Source organism: Gigantopelta aegis, chromosome 10 (assembly GCF_016097555.1).
Source record: "Gigantopelta aegis isolate Gae_Host chromosome 10, Gae_host_genome, whole genome shotgun sequence".
NCBI classification, from domain to species: domain Eukaryota; kingdom Metazoa; phylum Mollusca; class Gastropoda; order Neomphalida; family Peltospiridae; genus Gigantopelta; species Gigantopelta aegis.
The window spans coordinates 10,492,008-10,510,343 of record NC_054708.1 but is presented as its reverse complement, the minus strand read 5'-3'; the positions used below and the strand labels follow the sequence as shown (position 1 = coordinate 10,510,343).

Genomic DNA, 18,336 nt, shown 5'->3' with positions numbered 1-18,336 from the left:
TCCAAGCAGTACCAGTGCGGACTCGTAGGAACCATATCTGGTAGGGGCATCTTTTATAGAAGGGACATGATCTGTTGGTGGGGGAGGGGGCGCACAAGCCATAGTTTTATCTTTATTTATGTAGATTATATATATATATATATATATATATATATATATATATATATATATATATATATATATATATATATATATATATATATAAAACCGTACATTTTCGTCCTGCGGGCTTGCAGTGGTGCCTAACATTTAATCTACTTGCGAAAAAAGTGGCATCACATGACATTTAATAGGGTCAATTGATGTTTTAATTAGTAACCTTCAATTCTAAAAAAAAATAATTGCAGGTGCATGTTTTTGTTATTGTACCCTATACTGGTATCAACAATCTGTGTATACTGCATGACGATTACACAACAAATAAATGTATATTAGCACCAACCAGGTGCCCAGGTGCCCCATTCATTAAACTATCGCAATTTTACGATCTCGCAGAACAATGCAAAAAGATATACAAAATCCAATCCCACAGACGACACTAGTAACATATATGACTAAAACTCTTACATGCAGCGTATCAATCGATATATAAACCACGGATATAAATACACCACGGATATAAATACTACCATCTTAAAGTGAATCAGAAAGAATTGGGGGTCAAACTGCTCTTTTCAGAGATAACGGGTAGCGTCTATGACTATCCTATTTTTACAGGTACCCCATACATGTTTCAAGCACATGGTTACTTGACACAATGGTACTAGATGAAATAAAATTGCATACATTATTATTTTTTTGCCCAGATAAAACTAATATATTTTTTTTTTTTACAACAAATACGCTTACATGTATCACCAATGACAGGACTTGTGGTATTAAGTTCTATCAAAAGATGGGTGCACCTCGAACTTTGACCCAGTTGAACGTTATTCGGTTTAGTACAACCTTAAGAAAACTGTGTGCATAAGCTATAGGCTCCTGGATGTTGTTATAGCATTTTAAAACTTTTACACTCAAGTACCGGGTCGTGCAAAGGTAACTGAAGTCAGTATCCTGGAAATGTTAACTATATGCCAAAAAATCGTCTTTCAGCAAGACTTGGAATGCTTGGTGTACAGAATCAGAGAAGAGGGCCATTAATTGCCTTCACATAGACTACCCTTTCCAGTCAGTTGCATCGACTCATTATTATGCATATCAAGGACAGGGGGCGGGATTTAACTCAATCGGTTCAGCGCTCGCCTGAGGCGCTTGCGTCGCAGGATCAAAACACCTTGGTGGATCCATTCAACTAAACTGGTGCTTTTCTCGTTTCAAACAGTGCATCACAACTGGTCAAAGGCCATGGCATGTGTTTTCCTGTCTGTGGGAAAATGCATATAAAAGATCCCATGCTGCTAATGGAAACATGTAGCCGGTTTCCTCTGATGACTACGAGTCATAATGACCAACTGTTTAACATCCAATAGCCGATGATTAATTTATCAATGTGCTCTAGTGGTACCCCCATTGATATGCCAGTCGTAGCGGCTGATCACTGACAGGAGGATGAAATAACACGATATTCTAACGGATCCACAGAGGGGGGTCCATGATATAAGAAGGAAAGAAATCCACATATATGTAACGAAAAATGAAAAGAACCATCCCTGTATTTTTATATCACTGGCAATCAGCTTTTGTTATCACACTTTGCATGTACCATGAGTGAATACTCAGGGCTGCATAAGGCTGTGGGCAAATGAGCCGCATATTACAGTTGTTTATTATTAATACTTTCACAAGAAGAATACAGAAATTGCAATGGGGATTTTTCTTTTGTCATGTTTTGCAGGGCAAGCCATAGCTCGAGTAACCTGTAGCCCTCCCCTTGTTGATATGTTGAAGGGGAGGGCTAGAGAGGACCGTGTTTTTGTCGACGACCAAATGGTAGCCAGCTATTGTGTCTAAAATACACGTTTTCCTAAATCCTCTACTATATATCAATAAGGGGAGGGCTAGACATGCCTCGAGCTAGACAAACCAATACTAAAGCATAATATAGCAATAATGCTCGAGGCTGTTTCAAACTCATACATGGCACTGCAGTGCAACATGTATGCAACTGGTTGAACGGACTAAATCCGATTAACTGCCAAACGGTTTGGTCTTGTCACGTACACCTGTGTGTAATTGATTACCACGAGTTGAGGTTATAGTTTTTAAATGCGTCACATGGAATCTGCACTGAATAATATTCACGTTCACTACACATACCTAGAGGCTCGCATTCATTCGTTAGGCCCAGATGATTGTGCAGTAATCTATGCAGGGGGGGGGGGGGAGGTCTAGGCCGTGGTGAGCGAAGTCTTTAGGGGGTCGAATCATACTTCTCCGAAAAATGTATTGAAAAAAAGGAGAAATTATGTTTTAAGAGAGGGGTTACGACCCTCAAAAATCCTTCTCCTGCACAAGCTCCTGGGGCCACATACAAAATTCTTGATGAGTATCCCCGCAAGACAATCCGAAAAGACCCCGCCAAGGTCGTTTTTCCAATATATTTGAAATTGTGACCCACAGTTGACTAAAGCAGTGAGTCACAATTGTTAAAGTTGAAGGGACTGTCCTGAGTTTACAGCTCTTGTAAGATGTTTCTGACAGTCTTTATATTAAGGCGACTATAATTGCATATTAAATACATGTTCTTGTTTAGAATACCAGTGCCTGTGCATCCAGTGTGTTTACGGTAATGTTTTAGCAAATCAATAGGAAAATCAAGTTTAACTCTATTTTAACTGTTAAGATGGGTCATAACTTGCTTTTAAAACCACGAGTGGTGCGTCTCACACCATATCAACGCTGACAATATAACAGATTCAAACGTTCATGGACCGCCAATCAGACCAACAGTTTGTTAGTTACCTAATGCTGCTAACACTACTGTGTCACTGGGTGGATTAGATAACAGCCACTGACGATACTCTGAAGGGGAAGGATAATCGACAGCTAGTTGTTGGGAATGCAGCACGGTGCCGCCAAGTCTTAGTTTTACCATGAAAGGACATAATTGACTCCGCTGTTATCAGATTGAATACGCAATCAACGCGAAGCATTATGTTAGAATGACATACAAAGCTAGGAGCAGATCTAAAACGTCACAGGAGGTGGAGTTTAGGTGGTGTAGTGGTTGTAACATCGGACTTAAAGAGTGGTAGGTATTGGGTTCACACCCCGATACCGGTTCCCAATGGGTACGTGTAAGACCGCTACATCGACTTCTCTAAGTACTTATAACTAACCACTAACCCTCTGTCCTGGACAGGGGGCCCAAATAGTTATGGTATGTGTCCAGGATAGCGTGCTTGAACCTTAATTGGTTATAAACACGAACATATGCTAAACATTAAAATTAAATGGGTCAGGTTCGAATTTAGGATATTACCAACGGAGATAAGGGATAGGTGCACTAGAGTATATATATTTGGGGGATAGTGTTTGAAATAGTTCCTTCTTAATCATTAGTATAATATTGAATTAATTATATACTTTTTTAAGGATATGGCAAACGTTAATGTTTTGTGGTTAGTGAAATAGGTATGTATAGTGAGTTTAACCCCAACCTCCATCTCTCCCTGCGCTTCACTAAGCCGCGCACTCGTTGATTTTAAGTTGGGAGCTGGTACAATGCGAATGCAACCCTTACTAGCTATGTGTTGAAATCAACACCAAGGCCAGAGCAGATTGTAGTTTTTGTGTGTGTGACCTCACATATATCTGAGGTGAGTGCTCTAGATAGGGTACAGTAGTGTCTAGGGTGACATTCACATCCCTCAGAACAAAAACCCGTCAGCACCAACAAAAGGCTCCGGTCGCTAATATTAGCCCTGCCGTCTATATTTAGTTCCTGCACTCGGCGAGGTGGATGCTTCAAGTAAATGATCTCCAGCCGGGCTTGCAGTTAGCATCAGTAAGCATCTAGAACATGTCACACACACAGACACACACGCGGGACCTTTCTAGTATTTGACTTTGGAGAGCTTAACTGGATTTGCGATTCGTCGTAGAATAGGATCGACATCCAAATGTTCATCATTGTTGCCGCGGATGTCTTCCGTTCTGACCAGAGTTCCACGACTGACATGTCAAAGGTTTTGTGGTCAGGTATGTACCCAGCTAATAATAAGTAGGGGTAGACTGTGAAAAATAAAAGAAAAATAAGGACAGTTGTAAAATATCTTCTTTGTACAAAAGAGCATTTTTTAAACTAGGTCTCGTCTGGTCTAAGGGTATAACGTGCACATTCAGAGCAAGCTGTTGTATCGCAGGCTTCACATGGGCACATGTGTCGACTTACGCGGGATCCTTCGTCCAGAACAGCGTTATTTTTCCCGCGGGTCTTCCCGATTGATTTCCCGGTTAAATACCTTCGCGGTGACGTGGTGGTGATGTTGTAGCCTATCTGTAAAGAACGTGTGTACACTAACCCGTGTCTTGAACAGACGACTCACAATTGTGTAGATGTTGCCTCTTCACGGCGGCATGTTTGAAACATACGATAGTAGCTGCTGAGGAAACCGGAAGTTTACTCTACGGTGTCATGTTCAGCAGGGAGAGCTATCGCGGTTGCACGATAGACTGGTTTCCCCGCCTAATCTGAGATGAATGTAATATGATATAAATGTTGGTATCTGTCAAATTGTTTGCGAGCGCTCGGCGTCTTGAACACACCACTGTAGCCCAGTGGCATTTGGCGCTCGCTTGATGCGCGGTCGGTCCTCGACGGTGGTCTCATTGGGCTATTTCTCGTTCCAGCCTGTGCACCACGACTGGTATATCAAAGGCCGTTGTATGTGTTATCCTGTCTGTGACATGGTGCATATAAAGTATCCCTTGCTACTAATGAAAAAAAAATATTGCGGGTTTCCTCTCTAAGACCATATATCAAAATTACCAAATGTCTGACATCCAATAGCAGAAAGAACGAAAGAAATGTTTTATTTAACGACGCACTCACCAACATCCAATAGCCGTTAATTAATAAATCAATGTGCTCTAGTGGTGTCGTTAAACAAAACAAACCCATGAACGCACCACTCGTCTGATGATTGAAACCGCACATAAAATTAGAAGGGGACTGACCAACAGATGTGCACTTGACATAGTATTTGTGAATACATTATTGGCAATCTCTGTACAAATCGTGCAAGTTTGCATTTACAAAACAGTGGACTCGGTAAACGTTAAAGGCATATTGTCACAGACCACTGACCTAGTAAATAGCCTAACGAAGTGTTACCTAAAAATATATAAATTTGATTTGTCCCTAAATGTACTTTATTCAACCATCTACGTAGCCACCATACTCCACGTATTAATGATATTTCGTAAAAAGAATTGAATTATGGCAATGGTCTATAATTCAAAAACTAATATTGTCAACAGGGTTGACATGGATTTCACTCCATCGTGGTTCAGTTATGGTGATGCGATAGCTAGATTTGGTTTCCAGTTATAAATGTAATTTTCATTTATTATCCATTTTTAGAGAAATAAGGTTTTTAAATCTGTGATAGTATGCCTTTAATGAGGTTTTTTTTAAAGATTGTTTCATCTGTGTATGATATGTTTAATATGTAAGAGGGGGCAAATTAAAAAGAGTAACGGAGAAAGGTGGTAACCACCGGTTTCTTCTACGACTTCTATATTCCATGCACTGCTACTCAGACATTTTGATGGGGATCTCTAAAGCAAATATAATCTCTTTTCCTTGTGGGCGATTCAAAATGCCCGTCAACTGAGGTTTTATTCAGTAATCGTGTGTGTGGAATTCTTGCAGGATTAGTCAATTCTGAGAATCCTGCTCGTAAGGCGTAGCGGAATATTTTCTTTCCTTCTATTCCGAACTAGATGACATGACATTTCTGTTGAGAAAACACAATCTTGACAGTTGCAGATGATCTTCACAACAGCTGTGGAATTCGCTCAAAATGATATATAATATTCGTCACTGTTGTGAGGGTGTATATGGTATCACTGGTTTTCAAACATCTCCGGGAACCTTACTGGAATATGACGTGCATGTCTTGGAACTTATATGTCATTGCATTTTGTACAAATGTGGCTTTATTTATTAATCTCTTCGATTCTGTTTTGTTCTGGAATATGTTTGTGCATGTGACCATGTCTATGAACAAATATCATGTCATTATTGAAAAATATATTGGATTGTTCTGTACAATATGGATTTGTCTATACATTTCTTGGATTCTGTTTTGTACTGATATAATGACGCTATTGAAACAGGACTGTTTTATACAAATATATCGTTATTAGGTCGTTATATGTAAATTGCATGCCAATTACAAGCTATGCAGTGAGTTCAAATTTTACCGACTGAAAAGGTGTATTATTAAATCTGATTTTTAACGCAGTAGCGGTGGTCATGATGATGTCAGTAACTCTGTTTGTAATGTAAGAGGATCGCTTGTTTACCTCCTTCCTCATCGCCACAAGGTCGTTTCATATTCCTACGTTATGCCAGCCACGTTCTTAACCTAGTTTTCTGGAAAGGTGTATATAAAATACCCCTTTGCAAGGTAATCGGTAACTACAGTAGGCTTTGTGTCGGATTCCTCTTCTTTCTAACTCAGTCATATTTCACCCTGAATTAACAAGCAATGCAGAGGGGTTTTTTTTCGAAACACAAGGAAGTTAATTATATACATGTCTATATTGAAATAGTAATGTCATCAAAGGAGTATCACCGGGATATTACAACAAATGGTTCTGGAACATAACAGTTACATGGATAATTGTCTTAGATCTAGATCGGCTCATATTGACAATGCTATTTATTCTCTACAGAGGGTTCAATTCGATTGTGTACTCCGGGTAGGTAATGTCATGTCATCATCAACATTGTCAACGGCAGCAAAAAAACGTCCGCGGGATGTAAGGAAAAAAAAGGTTCTGGAATATGATAACAGTAAATTATAACAGTTACGTGAACAATTGTTTTACAATTAGATCCGCTGAAGTTGACAATGCTATTTATTTCCTACAGAGTGCTCTGTTCGATTGTGTACTTCGGGTAGGTAACATAATAGAACCCACGATAGGGTCTCACACCAGTTTTAATTACGAGGATTACAGAGCTTAGCCTAGTTGTGGTAATCGGACGCCTGGTGGATAATGTTCTCTGGGTACACCCTGTTTGTTGCTTCCTGTTAACAGGATGTTCTTACACCGACCAAACCGGGAGGTAAATATTTAGCGTGATATTGTGAATTATTTTCAATAAGACTTAAATTTATAGAAATTCCGCTTTACACAACATAATCGTAATTTTCTATGCCTGTACATGTCACACTGAACTGTTATTTTAAACAACATTTATGCATGATTAGTATTTTATTAGAATTTAGATTCACTGTATATCAGTGCGCACATGTTGTGTATACTCTTATACAATATGTGGGTTGTTATTATAAGACAGGGAAAAAACTCTTAAAAGGACATTCCTGAGTTTGCTGCAATTTTTAAGATGTTATCAACGAACAGAGACTTTTTAACGATTGTAATTACATATCAAATATATTTTTCTGCGTAAAATATTAGCGGCTGTATATTAAACGTGTTTCTAATCATTCTAATATTTGTACTACGTTAAATTTCATTTTATTTCCTAACCAATGTTTTTTCGTACGTACGAAATTATTTGAGGACAAAATCCAGTTTGGACTTCTTGCAAATATTAAGACGACCAGAAACACATTGAATATACAGACACTGATATTCTAAACAAGAAAATATATTTAATATGTAAGTTTAATCGTAGAAATATTTTATTAGTCGGAAACATCTTACAATGCAGCAAACTCAGGAATGTCCCTTTAAAGTTAGTCTCGGCGGTGTAGTGGTTAAGCCACCGTACTTAACCTGAACGACAAAACCGTAATACATTATCAGGGCCGTATCTCTGCACAGTGCAGAGTTCAATGGGTATTTGTAACTGGTCGGTACTAGGTTTGCATCCTGAGCGAGTTACCGACCCAGTGGCCACTGCACCTACTTCTCTCTCACCAACCCAGATAGCTGATGCGTTTTCCCAGGGCAGCGTGCTTGAATCTTAATTGGATCGAAGCACAAAAATAAGTATAAATGAAACTTCAAACTAAAGCTCTGTGTTTACTGCTGTAAAAGTTTATTTTGTTTAACGACACCACCAGAGCACATTGATTTATTAATCACTTAGTAATCTGATATATAGTCTTGGAGAGGAAACCCGTTAATTTTTTTCTATTAGTAGCAAGGGATCTTTTATGTGCACCATCCTACAGACAGGCTAGCACATACCACGGCCTTTGATATACAAGTCGTGGTGTTACTGCTGTAATATGTTTCTGAGTAATAAAGCCCTTTTAATGACTACAGTAACATATTCAACGAATGTTCTTGGTTAGAATACAATATTTATAAAATTACTCATTGTTTGATACCCAATAGCCGATGATAAATACATCAATGTGCTCTAGTGGTGTCGTCAAACAAAACAAACTCTACAAAAACACCCACGTACTCTGATGTTCTAAACATGAAAATATAGTAAAAGTGTTCTATTAGATGGAAACGTCATAACAATAGCAGTTACCTCTTGGTAGTCAGTTCAGTAAACAAAAACAAACAAAAAAACAACAACCAAAAACCCCATTGATTTTGTAAATAATTTGCCGAAATTAACGCAAATGAATTCCAGAATATTATGTAAATTTGGAAGTGGTAATGCCAAAAGTTGAAGTCCTTCCCGATCTAGAATATGCTACTTATGTAATATTTATATTGGTGCCGTGCTTTATTGAAATGGAGAATGTCAGACTAAGATGGGGCAGTGTGTGGGGGTGGGGGTGGGGGTGGGGCTGACATACATGCATATATTGATTTTCAAAATTGCATTTTGGTCCTGTTGTTAATTATAAATATCTTTCTATGAAACATTTGTTTTTAAAAAGAAATAGTTTTCCTGCTCTGTCACTTATAGAATAAAATACGGATTATTGTTGGCTTGCATGAAAACAAAACGTTCTTGTAGACTTGTAGAGTTCTCTTCCAGAATATAACTTATTTATAGATGAAACAATTTACCAAAAATATAATAATTAAAAATAAATAAATAAATATCGAGTTATCTCCCTTGAGTTATAATAAAAGTTATAAAAGCAATTATGCTAAACAATTTATTATACAACTGAACAACAGAATAATAACCACCAACAGTTATATATTTAAAATTGCATTACACATCGGTGGTGCACTGGTTAAGCCATCGGACATAAGACTGGCAGGTACTAGGTTCGCAGCCCGGTACTGGCTCCCACCAATATGGAGTGTAACTACTCAATGGGTAGGTGTAAGGCCACTACACCGACCTCTCTCTCACTAATCCGTTGTCCTAGACAGACAGTCCAGATAGCTGAGATGTGTGTGCGAAGGACAGCGTACGTGAACCTAATTGAATATAAGCACGCACATAACTGTAAATGAAATGAGATAATGCATAAAGCATTTTTTTGTAAAGTCGATGAAGAAACCAAAGAACCTTTGTTTGTAAAATGTCGAAAAGGAAAACTGATATGGAATGATTCGAAACATGGACTTTTAACACTGCAGGATCCATGGTATGTTTTAAAAATAAACAAATGATAATGTTTGGGATGCAGATAAAACGAATGATATTAAACAATTGAATAATTTGGGGTTTTTTTTATCACAAAACGTTACATTTATAACATTCATTTATGTAAAAAACATACCATTATTTACCCAGCTTTTTGCCCAGGTGAAAGAATATTATATTACTGAACAAACTCGTTTCAAAATACACTTGCAAGGGAACGAACATGTGAAGAAATATCTCATAACAGTTTATATATTATGCAGAATTGTATATTGATTGTACTGTCGCAAATTAACCCAAAACGGACGTTTGCGACTGTCAAACCAGCATTAACGGTCGCAAATAGTCACATAAAATATAGTTATCTCCATTCTAATTCAAGAAATATATTTTTTAAAATTATTCTTGTGAATAATAATTTTTGGGAAAGAACGCAGCAGTAACAAATATTTGGTCACTACTTTCATGTTCCAAGTCATCCGCCTTTTAAAGACGTATAGTGCAAGTAAATTAAAATATACGTGTTCACGTGTACTATTGCTCCTAATTTCTTGTTTTTATTTTGTTTCTGTCAGCATCATACATTTGAGTTTAAACAAAATCTTATAGACAGCACTTAAGTCATAAAATCTAAAAGTAACACGCATTTTGCTTCTGGGAGGTTTCAAAGGTACTCTTTTAAAAGTAAATATGTCCATCTAAAACACGAGAATTAGTCTATGGATATGTAAATAGGCTCTTGAGGAATTCTCCAAATTTCCGGCATTTTAGGCAGGGTTACATTCAGCCAGCCGTTTGTCGCTAACGCTTAGTAAACTGGTTTTTACGCTACACATTAATCTAAATTACCATTTCGGGAACCATTCAAAATAGTTTGCAAACGTTTAGTGAGAAACGGTTGGCTGAACGTAGAGTTGGTTTTTGTTTCATAGATGGATTTCGTGCATATGCAGAATGCATTAGAATGTTGATTTTTAAACTGTATATTGTGTTTTAAAATGTGTCATATAATGATACATTAATAATAACATAAATGTTCTTTAATTCGCGTTAAAACTGCCATCTCGCTATCTCACCTTATATAAACATCTATAGTCCTTCCCACGGGGAATTCCGTTTTTCATACTTTGAAATTTACTATAAGCTATTTATTTCTGTTTTCTAAATTGCACACAAAAATAGGAAAAACAATTTCCAAAACACTTTTACTTTTCTTCTTAAGTCAAACCAACCAGAAATTATTTATAAAGTAAAACATTTTTGTAGGAGGATGGGACGGACTATAGAGTTCTAATAGAGTTGTTTGTCAACAAGCCAATAGTTTATGTGTTGTTTGTGCTGGGGTGATGTTAATCATTGTTTCATTCATTCATTCATTCCACAGGCATGCGGACTCCCAATTTTGTAAGCGGGGGTGGGGGAGGCGGTAGGCAGGCTGATTTTTGCCCGAATTAAACAAAACTGCTAACTATAACTAATATTGTGGGTAGATTGATGGAAAAGCAGGCTTTCTACTACAGCACTGTGAGGGGGATAGTTGCCCCCTCCCCACCCCCTGCACCCTATCTCTTACGCTTATGATTCATCAATCCATCTATCCATTCATTTAATCATTCATTTCTTCAAGATCCCGTTGTTTGACACCCAATAGCCAATCTGTATATTTGTGCTGTTGTATGTATTTTAAGCATTCATTCAGTTCAATTCAATTCAATTCATTCATTAAACTATAAAGAAGTCTGTTGCCATCTTAATAGCGGGTTGTTCCACTAAACAGCGGAGAAGGCGTCCAACATGTTGATCGTTATCGGCGAACTAATACATTATAGTGACCTACATCTAATTAGTCACTGCATCCAATGAAAATCGAAGAATTACGTATTATAACAAGAAAAGTAATATAGTTTGTTTGTTTAACGACACCACTAGAGCACATCGATTTATTAATCATCGGCTATTGGATGTCAAACATATGATAATTTTGACACAGTCATAGAGAGGAAACCCGCTACATTTTTCCATTGGTAGCAAGGGATCTTTTATATGCACCATCCCACAGACAGGAGCACATACCACGGCCTTTGATATACCAGTCGTGGTGCACTGCTTGAATGAGGAATAGTCCAATGGGCCCATCGACGATGATCGATCCTAGACCGACCGCACATCAGGCGTGTGCTTTACCACTGGGTTACATCCTGCCCCAGAAACGTAATATAGATGATCAATTGTAAATGTTTGAACATTTCATATGAAACAAATACCCGAAATTACAGCTTGTGGGGTGCGTCAGACATGGTAAAGTGTTGGAACTGGCTTTTGTTTATTTTATTTCTTACATGGGTGAAAAAAAGGGGCGCGAGTTAATCTCTCCTTCCCCTCCGGATCCACACCTGATGTTGTGCACAAATAGCAATTTTGGTTATTTGTTACTGTAGAAAAGAAGAAGAAGAAGAAGAAAGAGCAACCCATCAACGCAACCGTTCAGTAGACCACCTGTCTGTATATTTCATGCTATAATGTCTTGTGCCTTGACGTTCCTGAAATAAAATGCGGAATGTTACATGTTTATATTTATTACTGAGGGTGCCTTTGAGGAACTGCATTGGGTCGTAAGTACAACCGGGATACTAATTATGTAGAAGCGTATTGCACATGCGCATGACCTTCTCTTTCACTATTAATATGTATCCTGTTAATAAAGTTACTGTGTCGTTAAACGCTCATTTTCGTTTGATACTACGGCATGTTCAGCAGGGCAAACGAACGCGGTCGCTCGCAAGACTGGTTTTTTGCGTCTTACGTTACATGTATGTGATGTGATAGAAGACGATGGTACCAGTCAACTAGTTTACAAGTACTCCTGGATACACCACTTACATTAAACGATGGTGGGCTCTGTCAATATAATATTATAGTATTTGCCAAACCCTCAATATTTGGCTAAACCTTGCACTGCGGTACCCACAATTGTTCTTTGTGGTTTTACTTTTAGCATCTTTGGAAGGTGCTGATGGAGGATCAGAGAGGTGCAAACTTGGTACCCTTGAACATTTTGAAATATTCAAGATGACTGCCAAAAACACATAACTGACAATATCTGGGATATTTTATCACCTATGACAAAACAGTTGATGTCTATTATGGTGTTTTAGGGTCAAGGAATTCATTTTGAACTTGCCGAAACTAATTAAAGCACCACACCATTCATTTACATCCAAGATGGCCGCACCCATATCAGCCAGAACAAGGAAATTGCAATATAGACATTCCTAGTGCTCTACGACTGGTATATCAAAGACTGCTGTCTTGTTTGTTGATAGTTTATAATAATATATCTTTGCCCATCTGTCGTGAGTGCACTGCCCGACAAACAGCTGCGCCGTGAACATGAACACGGAAGTACATTATTGTGAAATGAATTAACTTTAATGAATGTTGTTATTATGTTCATTCATAAATCTACACAATACACACTATTAATAGCTGATGCTGATATAACCAAGTGTGAATCAAACACACTGTCATGTGCCTATAGCTAAGTGCATGGAAGTAGTCCAAAACCGGAAATTAGCGTGAGTGTGTGAGTGCGTGAGTGTATGTGTGTGTGTGGGGGGGGGGGGGGGGTGGGGGTGTGTGTGTGTGTGTGTGTGTTTGTGTGTGTGAGTGAGTGAGTGAGTGAGTGAGTGAGAGAGAGGGGCGGGGCGACGGTGTGGAGAGGAGAAAGAGATATAGCTTATCACATACTTTGGCTTGGAGAGAGAGAAGGTGAGCTTGTCACATATTTTGGTTTAGAGAGTGAAAGAGAAAATGAGTGTGTGTGTGTGTGTGTGTGTGTGTGTGTGAGAGAGAGAGAGAGAGAGAGAGAGAGAGAGAGAGAGAAGACGTTGTCGCATACATCACTGGCTTTGAGAGAGTAAGAGTGAGAGAGACAGACAGAGAGAGAGGAAAAAAGAGACAGATAGACAGAGAAAGAGAAAGATGGATGAATCTGACACTATGAAATGCACGCAGCACCTACCAACCTTAACCCCGGTGGCCTGCCGGTGTTAAAGGGAGTTTCTCCTCGATTTATCTGACACTTGTACGTGCGTTATTTACTCAACGCGCTGGTGTGAACTATGTAATAAGCAAATAGCCTGAACACAGCCACATCTTGTTAAATTTCTTATCGTGTTTTTCTTTCTTCTAATTTTCTTTAAAAATTGCTTTGGAATTACATAGGTCGAGATAACATAAATGCAATTATTATTATATGCATGGATAGTAATGTCCCAGTTAGGTGGAGTTACAGATGCATGGATATATGGACGAATTGTTTTTTTTTTTAAATTAAAGAATAGTATAAAAGTGAACACAAGCATGTACTATTCATTGAACCATCTGTTATACTTTTCTAAGGTTCGCAGAACAAGAGTAACTCTACCCAACCCCTAAAAAAAAGCCCTGTAAGTACCGCCATTACAATCATGATTCATGATAGCTACGCACCGTTAATATCAAAAGCTATGCATGCAGCAAGAACTATTTCTATACATTGATATATCTTTTAACACATATAATCGTAGCTTAGCTATTCTGTTACACGCCATGTTGAGCTGGAAGAAACCATAATGTGTGAGTGTGAGTGAGTGTGTATGTGTGTGAATTCACCGTTATGCGCTCCGCTTTGTCCCGGGAATATCTATATGTTCAATACTGTAACTCACCTACTTTCACTACGTATGCATGATGGCACATGAATAGCCAAGATTAAGCCGCTTAATTGTCGGGGTGCAACACTAGACCGGTGGTGTAACAGCTACAAGGGAGTGTGGGTCCAGAACGGTGCTTTACGTTGAATCACATGGAATACCGTGAAGTTCCGGACAAATCGTGGGGCCACCTGATCTCATAGTCGTTGTTCCACGAGGCATTTTAAATTTTTAAGGTCTTCTTGTGATTTCTAAAGAAAAAATGTCGCATCAGAGCGGTTCTTTGCGGCGAATGACATCAAACTCTGTGCATCTTGGGACATAATCACGTGGTTTGCTCATCTTGAGTTCGTGGTTCCAGAAGGCATGGTCAACGTTTTTTCTTGGTTTTCTTGTCTTGGTGTCGTGAAAAAATTTTCTGCACTGTTTAGGGTTCAGGTATAATACAAATGGTAGTGATATAATACAGGACTGTACACACTACTAGCAGGGGAGTCATCTCTTACATTTTATGCGTGAGTATTTATTTGTTTTGCAGGTAATTAACCCTAGTACTAACATTTAAAGGTAAATGACAGTGACATGGAACACCTTGGGAAAGTTTAGCTCTAATTGTGACTTAGGTTCATTGATCAAAGGTTTGACAGCCAATTCTTGTTTAATAACTGGGCAGTGGTGTTTTAATTTGTATGCTTTAATAAATAATCCATGGAGTGAATATAGTGAATGGGAATGAAGATGGTGATCCTGGATTTGTCCTGAGGTGATGATTCAATCTCATGTTGATGTGCTCGTGGCGTGACCGATCGCGCTCTCAAGTGTCCCACAATTTCAGTTTAATGAATGTGTATAATCACTTTATTTATTTATTAGATACGGATACAATATCCTGGCGCGTGTGCAGGCATTTTAGCAGAGGGGAGATATAGACTGTGGTGAGCGAAGTTTATAGGGTGGTCCAATCATGTCCATCCGAAAACCTATATTGAAAAACAATTTGTTGAGCAGGGGTTCCGACCCCGACTCCAACCCCCTTCCCCCGCACTAGCTCCTGATATCGGCTAGGCGTGTCTCAGGAATATTGTCCTATATATAATGAATGTTTCATGGTTGAGTAGTACTAATGTGCTCCTTTTTAATTTAAAAGATACACCGACTCACTTGAAAAATCTTTCATCCGTCCACATATGTGTTAGTATGGCACATTTTATTTGTAAAGAGATGTATGCACTATTATGTTCCTGGAATAGGTTTAACTCATTATCTCGGGGGGAGGGGGGGGGTCGTTTGGGGGAGGGGGCGTTGGTGACATCCTAATGTTAGTAAACAAGGATACTCATACCCTTTCTTATCTTGTAGACTCGCAATTGTAATATTGTACTATAACAACTGAAAACCTTTAGCTGTTAGCTTCATTTGTTTGAAGAAAAGACACAAAACGGTTTGTATGATCATCAACTATTAGGTTTCAGGAACACTAAGTAATTGTAATACACGTGTTATATGTTTTATATGATTTCTTTTAATGCAATGGTAAGAACTCTTACTTGGCATGGCACGACTCAGCGGTATACGAACGTACACCTGTATACTGTATTAATAGTTTACATAAATCACAATGTGGTACAAGCTTTATGTGTTAGCGGTAAATACTAATACAAATATATGTACTCTGATAGCTATAACATATTTGCATGTAATTATGTGCCCATTAATAGGTATGCAAATATAAATTAGTTAAAGCCCTGGGATATTATAACATTGACAATGAGAGAGTAATGTAGGTTATTTTACATCAAATAACCTCCCATTGCCGATACTGTTAACATTTGCGAATAAAACAGATTTAAAAAGTATATTAACGTCAAGTAATACAAATATAAAAATGTGTGACATCTTATAATCTACCAAAGTTGTGCTTTTGTTAGCAACTTTTATTTTTTTTGAAAATCATAATTGCATTTTTATATTGGTTTTATCAATGTGTACATTGCATAATAACTGTACACTAATAAAAATATAATATTAAGTTATTGGGAATATATAATCACAATATTATTTGCAAATAAACACTGTCACGTATTAAACTAATCAGAACGGCTGTTGATTTTAAAAATTGGACGGATCACCTTCTACTTCACCTTCAACTAATACACTCAAGTACAGGATGACTTTTATATCCAGGAATTTGGTATTAAAAATTCAGTTAAGACCTTTGTATTGCACATATTGTACTGAATGACTAAGTGCTTGCAATTGACACCTAATTTAAGGTGTTTTACTCAGTTATTTATAGGTGTTTGACATCTAATGTCAGATGTTTTACTCAGTTACTAATAGGTGCTTGACATCTAATGTCAGATGTTTTACTCAGTTACTTATAGGTGCTTGACATCTAATGTCAGATGTTTTACTCAGTTACTTATAGGTGTTTGACATCTAATGTCAGACGTTTTACTCAGTTACTAATAGGTGCTTGACACTTAATATAAGGGGGCGGGACGTAGCCCAGTGGTAAAGTGCTCGCTCGATGCGTGGTCGGTCTGGGATCGGTGGGCCCATTGGGCTATTTCTCGTTCCAGCCAGTGCACCACGATTGACATATCAAAGCCCGTGGTATGTACTACTCTGTCTGTGGGATGGTGCTTATAAAAGATCCCTTGCTGCTAATCGAAAAAGAGTAGCCCATGAAGTGGCGACAGCGGGTTTCCTCTCTCCATATCTATGTGGTCTTTCACCATATGTCTGACGTCATATAGCGGTAAATAAAACGTGTTGAGTGCGTCGTTAAATAAAAAAATTCCTTCCTTTCTAATAGAAGATGTTTTACTCAGTTACTAATAGGTGCTTGACACCTAATAGAAGATGTTTGAGTAAATTACTAATAGGTGCTTGACAACTAATAGCAATTTGTTTTTACGTAATTATTAATAGGTGTTGGACTCCTAATAACAGATGTTTTATTAAAGTTCAATTTATACAATTTGTTTAACTAAATGTGAAGTTCGTTACCATATTAATAGTGTTTGGGATTTTCTTCTCTTTTTTTTCTCTTTTTTTTTTTTGGGGGGGGGGGTGTGTGTAGGGGGTCTCTATTACTAAATTATGTTTTTCATTCTCTTATAATATAACTATATATATTTTAATGCATTTCAAAATCTCACCTTTATTTCTGTTTCTTAGCAATCTTATGAAACGTGTCTGGGGTGTCTGGATCGAACACCCTCGGGGGGGGGGGGGGCACTGACCCAATGTGCTTTTCCTATCCTAACTAATACCCAGTGGCTGCTATATTAAAGGCCGTGATCTGTTGAGTCCTTTATACTTGACAATACATGCAGAAGACACCTTGCTACTGACGAGGAAAACTTCAGCATGTTTCCCCTGAAAACCATGTGTCTGACTTATCAATATAGGTTTGATATCCAACAGCCGGTGATGAACTAATCGATTGTCGTTAAACAAAGCAAACGTGAGTGTTATAAAGCTGTTATTGAACCTGCTATAGAGGACACTTTGTGTAGCAACCACCCCTGTATTAGGTCATTTCTGTCATGTCCTTCTAATACAATACTTTTATCTCCTTAATAAGGCCACCTGACACATTCGTTATTTGGGGCGGGATGTAGCCCAGTGGTAATGCGCTTACGTGATGCGCCATCGGTCTAGGATCGATCCCCATCGGTGGGCCCATTGGGTTATTTCTCGTTCCAGCCAGTGCACCACGGCTGGTAAATTAAAGGCCGCGGTATGTGCTATCCTGTTTGTGAGATGATGCATAAAAAAGATCCCTTGCTACTAATAGAAAAATGTAGCGGGTTTCCTCTCTAAGACTACATGTTACAGTTACCAAATATTTGGCATCTAATAGCCGATGATAAAAAAAGTTCTCTAGTGATGTCCTTAAACAAAAACAAACTTTTTAACATTCGTTATTTCGTTTACCGCGGCCTTTATAGACAGTTTGGTCTGTTTGAGAAGTGTGTT

At 38.1% G+C, this 18,336-nt stretch overlaps 1 protein-coding gene across 1 annotated transcript in view; it reads left to right on the top strand.

The window, feature by feature from the left end:
- Positions 1 to 3,980: 3,980 nt before the first annotated feature.
- Positions 3,981 to 18,336, top strand: part of LOC121382846 (5-hydroxytryptamine receptor 1-like) — a 35,072-nt gene continuing 20,716 nt past the window's right edge. The window contains exon 1 of the mRNA XM_041512474.1: positions 3,981 to 4,143. The gene's annotated coding sequence lies outside the window, so the exon portion shown is untranslated. The remainder of the gene's footprint in view (positions 4,144 to 18,336) is intronic.